The sequence below is a fragment of the Malus domestica genome, chromosome 08 (assembly GCF_042453785.1).
Source record: "Malus domestica chromosome 08, GDT2T_hap1".
Taxonomy (NCBI): Eukaryota; Viridiplantae; Streptophyta; class Magnoliopsida; order Rosales; family Rosaceae; genus Malus; species Malus domestica.
The window spans coordinates 29,548,702-29,560,534 of NC_091668.1; the positions used below are offsets into that span (position 1 = coordinate 29,548,702).

Consider the following 11,833-nt stretch of genomic DNA (forward strand, 5'->3'; position numbering starts at 1 on the left):
GATGGTGCTCACATTCCCTCTATCTCAAACTGTCTACACAACATAACAACGATTTAGTATGGAAAGTGATTTTTGCACGCCGTTTTCAATTCTCGCACATCCTTTATTTGTTTCTAACCATTGGGTTGAACAAATAGGAGAGCCGGGAGCTAAAATTTAGAGGGGCGTGCAAAAATTACTCCCCTTTCGGATTCCGTCAACATGGCTTAGTTGTCGCTCCTATCGACTCTAGTTACTAACCATGGAAAAACATAAATTAACCATACTCAAGTCCCAACTGAAAATTAGTACATAGCAAAACACATTTCTTAAATAACACAAAAGTAACCTTGTTACTATGACTGCCGAAAATCGAAAGCGCCAATTTTACCGTTGGCAATTTGATTCTGCAAGCAATAACTTATAGACAACGCTGCGTTAATATACTATGGGTATGCATCATCTTCACTAATTCTGTGAGGGGAAAGGCGAAATTTTCAAACCAATGGAAACCTGACAGCGGACAACCATGATACTCAAACAAATAATAAAATCACGCACATAAAAGTATCAAAGAATGCACACGAACGCTCAACGCCGACCGGAGAATGGAAAGAAGATTCGGGGGGAAAAAGATACCACAGGAAAATAAGGAAGAAGAAGAAAAAGCAGTATCACCAGCCTTGAAAAATGGAGGTGGTAATAGGAGGAGGATCACCTGTAAGAATGAACAAAAACACGTATAGAAGGTTAATGCAATTTGCAAATTAGGCTTCAAAGCCTCTTAGGGCATTTGCTACTTTTCTCACCCTAGGTCGCAGGCATTAGCTTATAGAACGATGTCCTCCTCCAAGATTTCAGCCAACCCATCTATAAAACATGGGAACAACACACCACGGTCTTTGAATTGGAAAAGAATCTCAGCAAGAAAGGCGGGTAGAAACTATTGGTGAGGAATCACAATCCACAGGCTCAATCGAACAGCTTCCTGGAGCAAATGCATCGAGAAGGCAAGTCACTGGCTCACCCCGAATCAGCTTTTCGGGACAAATGCGGCTAGGGCATTTGCATAAGCAGGGGAGAGGTTACTCAAAAGGGGCTGCATTTGTTGGCCATAGAGTGAAATCAGGTGAGCAAAAGCTCTTCCGATTTGTGCTTTTACTTCAGGAGTTTCAACTGGTGATGCCACAACTTGAGCAAATACATTAACCAAATCTGGGACTAGAAAAAGGATCTGCTTGGAAAATAGAATGAGTGGGTATGGTCAACTCCGTAAAGAAAAAGGATAAGAAAACAAGAAAAACAGAAAAGACCAAGTAAGTTCACCTTCTAGGATTACCCGAAACACAGGGAGCTTCCAAATAGGGATCCCACATAGTTTGTATGATATATGTACACATATATTATAAATGTGTGTGTGTGTGTGTATAAATGATACATATCTTATCATTTTAATCTACACAAGTTTCAGACTGAAATCATGGAGCTGTGAACTAACCTGGGCATTAGATGATAAAACAAGAGTAGAGACGCAACTATACACCGTCATGGACTCTTCACGATCTTCTTTTAGCGGAAGAACCTTCAAGAAAACAGGAAGTACCTGCAAATTTAACAAGGAGATATATACTTAAGCTCACCAAAACAAAACCAAAATGATGGAAAAATGATAATACTAAGCCAGAAAATGTCATCAGGACACTTACCTGATTCAATGGGATAGATTCAGGGTGCAGCATTATCATTCTTGCCACTGCACCAGCTGCGTTATCCCTGACAGCATCATCTGGCTCAGATTCCCCAAATAGTGGGTAAAGTCCACGCAATATGTCACCATAGTATCTGGGAATTGATTAAAGAACACGCTAGTGGAAGGCACATTCTAGATTTCAATGCCAAACTAACTTCTACAAACAACATAATTATAAAGATGATTCATCACAAATCTTGTAATACCTGAACTCAGCACACGAATCAGAGGATCATGAAAATTCCGAAGAAAAAAAAATCAGGAACAAGGAAAAGACACTAAAAATCATAACATAAAAAAAGGATATTCAAAGATTGTTATTGTTTTTCAGTATGCAGTGTCACTACAGATGGAACTATTGACCGGGAATGCCCTTTTGGTTTCATTAGAACATGTCTCGACTTTTTCAACATGTTGGAGGCTCATGAGAAGAAATTATTTTTTATCTATCACCAAAGACTCAAGGGATCAAATTTTGGCAGATTTGTAGTTGAAAACATTCCGTAAGTTCATATGTCTTTATTTAATTTATACATAGAAAAGGCGGTTTATTTATTTATGTATTTATCTCGTTGAACTTTTATGTGGTTTTAGGATTGGGTATGAAAAGGTGGAGCAAAACGGACATCGTGTGGCAAGGCTTTGCTGCAAGGAAACTTTTGTCTGCATCACTTGACCTTGAAGGAAGCAGAAGATGTTGATACACTTTTTGACTCTGCTAATTTAGTTACTGAACGTCCAGACTTTAGTACTGACGCGTTTCTTTTGAAAAGTTTTACACTTAATATGACAAAGTTGAAGAGTAACAAGAGAAAGAGAGAGGGGAATTTTGTGGGATTTGAGTCAGCCAAGTTCTCATACTACGAAGTCGCAATGTTCGAAGACTACGAAGTGATTTATATAGGAAGGCCCACGGAAGACTTTTTGAAATCTTTGAAAGAAACTATCATAGAAAACATCCACCAGTACAAGCAAAGCAAATTATTTTACCGTTAAACATGATTATCATGAGGATTCTCCCCTTTAAAAAGTGTGATCGTTTCTTTCAAAGATTTCAAAAAGTCTTCCGTGGGCCTTCCTATATAAATCAATTTGTAGTCTTCGAACGTTGCGAGTTCGTAGTATGAGAACTTGGCTGACTCAAATCCCACAAAATTTCCCTTTCTCTTTCTCTTGTTTCTCTTCAACTTTGTCATATTAAGTGTAAAACTTTTCAAATGAAACTCGTCAGTACTAAAGTCTGGACGTTCAGTAACTAAATTAGCAGAGTCAAAAAGTGTATCAACATCTTCTGCTTCCTGATGCAGACAAAAGTTTCCTTGCAACAAAGCCACACGATACCCATTTTGCTCCACCTTTTCATACCCAATCCTAAAACCACATAAAAGTTCAACGAGATAAATACATAAATAAATAAACCGCCTTTTCTATGTATAAATTAAATAAAGCCATATATGAACTTACGGAATGTTTTCAACTACAAATCTGCCAAAATTTGATCCCTCGAGTCTTTGGTGATAGATAAAAAATAATGTCTTCTCACAAGCCTCCAACATGTTGAAAAAGCCGAGACATGTTCTAATGAAACCAAAAGGGCCTTCCCACTCAATAGTTCCATCTGTAGTGACACTGCATAATGAAACCAAAAGGGCCTCCCCACATACATTGCAACAATTCCAACTAATTCAGTAGCTCTTGCTCGTGAACGAAGATCCTCATCATTACTAAGCACCAAGAAACTTTTCATCAACTCTAAAACCCTTTCAGCATACGGAACGAATGCCTGTTCTGCCGCAGATGCCACCGAACCAATCGCAGACTGCAAAATGATGCAAATCAATAAATTTAAAACCAAACCATTCACTGAATATATATATATACACACACATTTATATAATTAATTTACTTTAAATCTTTAGGTCAAAGAAGACCACCATATCATGCATGTCTCCTGTAAATTACGAGGGCTATTATGGAGGGCCCCCAGTAGTTTTCCCATCAACGGATCAAGGAATGGAAGAATTTCCTCACCCATGTTGTCACAAAATGCTGCCAAAGCATAATATGACTTCTCCTGCACATAAAGATTGTTTTAGTCATTATCAAATACATATGAATAAACTATACCAATCTTCTAATTTCCTTCTACCAAACATACCTTCACTTCGTCAGATGCATCCTCAAGGGCATTCAAAATGCAAGGAAGTACACTTTGATAGTGGGAAACAATTTCCGGCTGCAAATGCTCTGCAAACTGACCCAATGTAAATGATGCAGCCCCCCTAACCATTTCCTCAGGATCTCTCAGAGCGCCTAAGACAATATGAAGAACTGGATCCAACTTATCTTTTATCATCTCCAAACAACCCTCTGAAATTACACCTAAAGCGGTAACAGATGCTTCCCGATATTTTGGATTTGCATTTTTACTGCTTAAAGAAGAAAATTCAAAGACAGGGTGGAAAACATGCTTTGGTATGTTCAAAGCCATAGTATCAATAACTTCTGCAGCAGCTCGATCTGGAGCAAGATCATCATCCTTATCTTCATCATTTGATTCTGCAAGCAATGGGCACATAACTTGCAGAATAGGGATGACCAGCTTATGCTTTTTGAGGGAATTGGATTTATACTTTGCTAGCCATGAAACTATCTGAATTGCCTGAGAAGCAACAAGAAGAACAAATATGAGGAGTATTCACAGACAGAGAGCCTTTGTTTATTACAAAGCAGATAAGTTAACTTACAGGCAAGCTTATTGGGACCCAACAGTTTACCGATGGACCCAAGTTTGTTTTTCATTTTTTTCTTTTTTGCCACTTCACCTTTCCATTTTTCACTCGTTTAAAATTTAAAAATGAAAAACTGAGAAGCACAAAAGCCACAGCAGCTCCACCTTCCGTCAGTGTCTGTAACAGCTGTGCTGCCGGAAAATTGCCCCCTCCTCTCTCTCTCTTTCTCTCTTCATTTCCCTCTTCTCTCCTACCCTCTCTGTATGCAACTATCAAATCCGACCAGCCCGGCCCCCAGATCGCGGGTCAAAACCCTAGGCTGCAACAACCCAAAATCACAATACAATGCTACAGATCCCCACATACAACTGATAGAGCTGACAGGAATAAGCACCCCAAGCAACAGAGAGAGCACAAAATCCAGTAAACTGGATCTGCAAGAGCTGGTTAGCATCATATGTGAGGGGCAGAGTTGCGCGGTTTGCAGAGAGAGGGGAAAGAGAGAGAAAGAGAAATAGTAAGCGGGTGGGAGCTACTATGGTTTTTAGTTGTCTCCGTATTTCTTTTTTGTATCTTGAAGGCCAAAATATAAAGTGGCAAAAAAATTGAGTCTCAAACAAGAACTGTTAGGTCCAGTCCCAAACTTATCAGCCCAACCAAAGACTAGGAGCTCATAGAGAAAAGGCGAGGAAACTTTTGACCGTATATACTAACCTGATGATGTGTATTAGATTCTAAACTTTGAGTTGAAAAAACTTCAAAGAGAGAATTGCACAATGGATTTAACAGATTCACCAAGAAGAGGTGCTAGAGATTCAATCAACTCATCAAAAATTTCAAAAGCAATAATAGCAACATCCTCCTCGCCAGCTGCAAGGCATTGTCTTGATACATTTAAGATGCTAGGTATGAATTCCCGAAATTTCACCTAGATTGGTATGAATAAGATAAATGCCAACAAAAATAAACTAATTAGTTACAACGTAAGAAATTTGGGAGAAATGTAAAATAACACTAAAAACGAAATGCCTGTTTGGCATGCTTGACATCAGATTACTTGGAATACAATGCCAAAGTAATAAGATTGTCATATTTGGTCAATTAGACTTGGGCTCTTATGTTGGTATATTTCAGAACTTTGATTAGCGTGGTCACTGCTTGGTGTTCAAATTAATCCAATTTACAATTGACTATCACCTGTGGTTTTGATGAGAGAGTAATTTTCTCTTGTGAAAATTTTATTCTGAAATGCTATTTTTCATCAACCATAGAGCACATAGCAAGCCATGATCAGATCCCATGAAATTGAAGCATTAGGTATGTTTAAAGATGTAACAGCCAATGAATATATATGATCATATGCACTAGAAAAAAAAATACATAAAAGGAAAAATAACCATAGGTCTGATGTGTCTGTCAAATACATAACAGTTGAGTGTAATGTAAGAGAAATGAATATATGCGCTAAACCAAAATTTTTCTCACCACAACCAATCAAGAGCATGTTCCATCATACCAAGAGAAGACTGAATTTATTTGTTCATTTTTCTCAACCAAGAAATAGAAACTCTTGTTGTTACGGTGATGGAACCTTATAAATAATACAATAGTTGCTTTACTTTATATTTCAAAAGGCTCATCTGTTGAGTGGTCTTTGTGCTTGAATTTCCTTTTCTTTCATTCTTTAAATAGAATGCATTGTGCTATCATTCTGAATAGTAAACACATAGTAATTTATGGGAAATTTACATCTTCAACATCATTTTAGGTTATCCAACTTACCCAAGTATTAAGGATAAAACAGAATACTGAAGAACATATTGCTAATAAAAGAATTTATTAATGATACTTTAGTTTCATTTTTTATATCATTTTTTATATAAATACAAACTCACCACTTCAACCCCATCATGAGTGAATTCCAGAAAAGACCCTACGGCCCTGGCACAATAATTAAAAGATTCAATTAAGAAAATACAAGCTAATCACTTGTTAGCAAAAGAAGCATAAAATATCAAAACTATGAATGGATAAATACTAAGCATTACTTGAGCGCAGCAACTCTGACACAGTTGCTTGTCTCATCCTGCAGGCATTGAGCTTGCAAATCTGCGAAATGTGGCCGAAACGTATTCCCTATTGTTTCAGTCAAAGAGCTGAACAGGATCAATGCCACCTTATTCCAACAAAGCAAAACCAACCATATAAATCAGTATATTGAATATGAACTACATAACAGCATGAACAAGAGTGTGCATTAACTATTGAATGATGTGGAATGCCCAATTCCAAAAACAAATTTTGTCTCCGGTAAACAATATTTTGTAGAATACAGTCTCGCCAACAAAAGAGTTTGGTTGAACATGCTTCAAGAATTTTCCTAGAAAATCCTTTTGCCACTTTTTATTTTTTTTACTTTTGAGAAAGAAATGAAATTTCATTGCAAATGATGATGAAATTACAAAAGTGAACAAGATGTTCACAAAGTAAAAACAAAGCCAAAAAAAGAACAATCAGTGTAACAACAGAAGAAATCCCCCTAAAAAGCAGCTACGAAAACTCCATAAAGCCTTATCCCACTAAGTGGGGTCAGTTGTATAAATCCTAGAACACCACTGCGGTCGATTTTGCGCCAAGTCTTCCGTTAGCTCCAAGTACTCCATATCTTTTTTAGAGTCTCTTTCTAAGTCTTCCTAGGTCTTCCTCTACCCCTTTTGCCCTCAGCAGCTAAACCTCTGTCTCATAATCACAACTTCTAACCGGAGCATTTATAGGTCTTCGATTCACATGTCCAAATCACCTTAACCGATTTTCTCTCATCTCATCTTCTATTATATCAAGTCCTACTTTACCTTGGATATCCTCGTTCTTAATCTTGTCCTTTACCGTGTGTCCACACATCCACCGAAGCATTCTCATCTTTGTTACACTCATTTTTTGCCCGTGTTGATGCTTGACCACCCAATATTCCGTGCGATAAATTGGAAAGAAAAAAAAAACAGCTTTAAAATCCCGAAGACAATAAACAAATTTTCTCCCATAACTCCTCTCTGCTACTTCTTTCCGTCCATATTACCCATAAAACAGCCAAAAAAACCCAACCCCGTAAAGTCACAAGTATTCAATTTTGCAAATAATGCACCAAAGGTTTTGGCTTAACAAACATTACAACTCCTCTTGTGAGTAATGTCATAAGTATTCACGAACTTTCAGGATTAAATATAGAGGGCAATGCAGCTAACATGGGGAACGATATAGCGAGCGCAACAAGGAAAAATAAACGGGCTTCCTTCAGAACACAACGGAAATTACCTCTCTATGTTCTTCCTGTGCACTCTGACTACATTGAAATAGAAAGGGCAACAAATCCGGCCATTCTCCAGCTGGGACTGCATATTTTGCGACGACACTAACCACATTGGCACTGGCTCGCCTCACCGGCGGACTGCATAAACACCACGAAATCAATAAGCAAACCAATTCAAATACAAAGCAAATAAATCACACAGGAGCTCAAGCAATTAAGCATCACCCCAAATAAAAAACAATCCAATCGAGATAAATTCAGACCTGTGCTCCATTGTGATGCTCTCAATGAGGGACTGCTTAACGAGGTGTTTAATCTGGGGTGAGAGCTTGGCCCAGTGTCCAGTGATCTTCTTCCTCGGAAGCACTGCTGCTAATTGCCTCACGTTCGGCGTCTTGGCGGTGCGGAGGTGCTATACGAGCGCGGGAACCACCTGAGGGTCCTTGGCCAACCGCTTTATCTGGTCCTCCGCCTGCCGCCGGGCGTCGTTGTCCGGCATCAGGAATTGTATCAGCAAGAGCTCTAGTGACTGCGACATGTCGTCTGCTCTAGTCTCTCTCTCGCTCTGTCTGTATATCTAGGGTTTCTGGTATCGTTCGTGCGACGCCGTTTCGGGTGGGGCAAGTTTCCAGCGAAAGGGAAATGGAGGCGTTGCCTTTTGTTGTAGTGCGAGGGTTTTTTATTAAGGTTTTGTGGGGAGGGACTCTCTGCTGCTGCCGCCGCCGCTTTGCTTTGGAGTGAAGGCTTTTTATACGCTGTGGGGACACGCTGGACAGACAAGTAGGTTGTCCCAGGACACTTCAAATTAAGAGCGGCCTTCTACTGTTGGTTTGGTATGCCTTCTTTTTCAATCACTAACTATTTGATGTAATGTCTGTTAGCAAGTTATATTGAGAACATTCGACAGACTCTTAATAATACTTATTAGATTATTTCGGCATATGTTGATATATGTTGACATATATTGACATATGTGTAACATGGTTTGGTTGACGACAACAAACACATCAAGTGTTCAATGAAATGCCTCAAGAAAGAAATTGAAATTGTTTTGCACACTTCATGCTCTATTTCTTTGAAAAAATTAGACAATTAACATTGAGACCCGTTAAATTCAAAACCTGAATTCGTCACTACTGAAATCTATTGTTGCTTAGATGTGTGCCTAATAAGTACAATTTGACTCAAAAATTAATAATAGTCAGTGTTTCGAATTCAAAATATTCTCAAAATAAGAAAATTAAGAATTTTTCTTTGGACATGTGGCACAAAAACAACAGTAAAATGAGATTGCAAAATATAAAGTATGACTTGTTACCCCAGGTACTTCACAAAAACAAAGTTATATTTATGCTACGTAATCAGTTTTAATAGATTTTTAAACCAACTTGATGGTAATTTTGCCTCAAAATTTTTGATCGATTCACAAAATTTTGTAATTACGACCAGAAGCATGGATTATGTAAATCAATATGTAGCTCTGCTGGATCGTTTGAAATTGATTTTTTCATTTGTGGGCTCTCCTGGAGGACCTTGTGCATTTGCACCAGTCCCTTATAGTGGTCTTGTGCGAGATATGCCGTCCCTTAATACGTAATTACTTGGGAAACAAGATTCCCGAGTGCTTGAGCCTTCACAGATACCATTGATGTCCGATTAATTCATTGGCTGAGTTATGCAGCAGCGATATAAAGGTCGTACCCAATGCACAAGCTCCCGCTTTACGCAGGGTCTAGGAGAGGTGAATGTCGGCTAGCCTTACCCCCATTTTATGGAGAGGCTGCTCCCAAGTCTCGAACCTGAGACCTACCGCTCATGGGCGAAGGCACTTGTCATCGCACCAAGTGCGACCTCTCAGCAGCGATATACTGTGTATAAATATATCTGTTGTAGGAAAAACCTAACGCAAACACTTCTGGAGTCGAGCGGAAAACCCCATCGACAGTGGGTGCTGGTGAGCTGCCTACATTTGGGTTGAAAACGAACCCAGAGAGGAATGTAGCACCCTGCGCCAGCTTAGTGAAACAACTGAGAAAAGCTTAGGTCAGCACATAAACAGTGAGAAGCGCATGGCCAAGGAAGCAAGACTAAGAGCTCAGCAACTCGACAAGATCCCTCCGGCAATGTACTATCGTCACAATTTTCTAAGCATAAAGAGACTGACGGTATCACAAACACCGTTTTTTGTTGATGATTAGTTTTATTCAGAATCACTTATAACAATTATCAATTAATAACACCACCAACACATATGCAAATCAAAGCAAAATGGTCGACCCAAATTAATAGGCACTGCATAAAATGATATCCCAAAAGCAGAAGTACAAGTAAAGCAAATCCATATTAAACACAGAAAACTCTACCATGTATATCTGCCAGCCACGAATGTCGACGATTGAGCTATCTAGCTTAAGTATTCCAAGTCAGACATAAATCCATAAGAACATGTAATATAGCGCGCTGAAACGAATGATAAATCAGAAGGATGATATATCATTGCTCAAAAGGGTAGGACTGGGAGGACCCTAACTGTCGAAGAACTCTTCCCATGAATCAGTTTCCTCCTTCTTTTTGTTCCACTCCGGGCATTCTGAGATCCTGTGATGACCAATCTCATTACAAAAGGAACACCAAAGGATATTAACACGCCGCCCGTATATTTCATAGCCCTTGCCAACTTGAGTTACGCCGAAGGGGAGACGTCTCCTCCATGGACAGTGTTCAGGAGCATGGCCCAACTTAGTGCAAATTGGACAACTAGACGGCAATTCGGAAACTATGCGTGGCTCGACTATGCATTTGGGAATTTTGTCCTCCTTGAACAAAGCTGGGCTAGTACTCTTCTCCTCTAGTTGGATTTGAGCCAGTGAGTCTGCAGCAGCCTTTACATTCTTGAGGTGAATCATCGGAGAGTCTTTAACAGCCGCCTTTTTTTCTTTCTTCTTCTCTGCGTGTTTGGGAAAATGTACCGATATTACTAGCATTGATAAGCTAAGTAGGCCATCCGGATCCAGGTTCTTAATTCCTTTATATTCTCGATCTCATTCAATCATTATAAATACTTACTACTACGGCTTCACTCTCAATTACGTGCTATTACTCTGGGTTAATTTGTTAGGACAACAAAGTTAAATATGTATAAAATAAATAGCTACTGGAAATTAACACTCCCCTACGACTACGAAGTTTTGTTGAAAATTCTTTCGACATAAGTAACCGGCATGGCCAAATCAAACTGAATTGCGATAATTGATTGATTGTGAATAGAATATCATCTAGCTAGCTACGAAATTCGGTTGAAAATTATCCTCAGTAACCGGGCAGATCAATCAAGTATCTTAATTGACTGTGGAAAGAATATCTAGCTATTAATAATTAAACGAATTAATTTATAAAATATATAAAATAAAATAAAAACACATATTTTCAACATAACGGATTTTGAATTTTTATGAACAAGGCATCAAGAACCCTAATTAAGTTCAAGCTCTGTAACCCTTAAAATAATAAAATATATGCAGATTGCAACGAGCATACGTAGGCCAGTTATGCTTTTGTAAATTGGAAATTATAGATAATCTTCCTCCTCACAAACCCTAAAAACGAAAATTGAAAAGCAAACCAAAAGGACTCCGAATCTCACCTCGGAGCTTCGTCGATTGGGCTGGAATTGGGTTCTTCCCCTTCCCGGATCCTTGTCTGGCGAGGGACTTGGACTTAGCCTTCGCCTTCAATGTGGCTTTGGTTTGGCGGTACATGGTTTTTGTCAGAGAGAGATTGCGGTTGCACGAGTTCTTTTTTATTTTGTTTTGTTTTAGTTGGATTATATGGTATGCTAAACCTTACTTAAATACTAAACCTTCAAACTGGATTTTGACTATAATACCCTTCATATTTAATTTGATTATCTCCGTTTTTTTTTTTGTTTCCTTTTTAGTCTAATGCGGCCCTAACTCTCCATTAATTGTGTGGGCTGGGCTAATAACAAAGATAAATTAACATTTAACGAACGAGTGAAGCTTGAATCAACTTGGAATTGTTACGAGATTTACTAACAAATTTCAA

At 38.6% G+C, this 11,833-nt stretch overlaps 1 long non-coding RNA gene and 1 pseudogene across 1 annotated transcript; both read right to left on the reverse strand.

Annotated features, from left to right (window-relative positions):
* Positions 1-808: 808 nt before the first annotated feature.
* Positions 809-8,507, reverse strand: LOC114826324 (uncharacterized; annotated as a pseudogene).
* Positions 8,508-10,026: 1,519 nt separating this feature from the next.
* On the reverse strand, positions 10,027-11,576 carry LOC114826658 (uncharacterized). Its single transcript, XR_011583400.1, has 2 exons — positions 11,412-11,576; positions 10,027-10,715 (listed from the first exon to the last, which is right to left on the reverse strand). It is a non-coding gene; the product is annotated as an uncharacterized lncRNA (long non-coding RNA).
* Between the last annotated feature and the right edge of the window lie 257 nt (positions 11,577-11,833).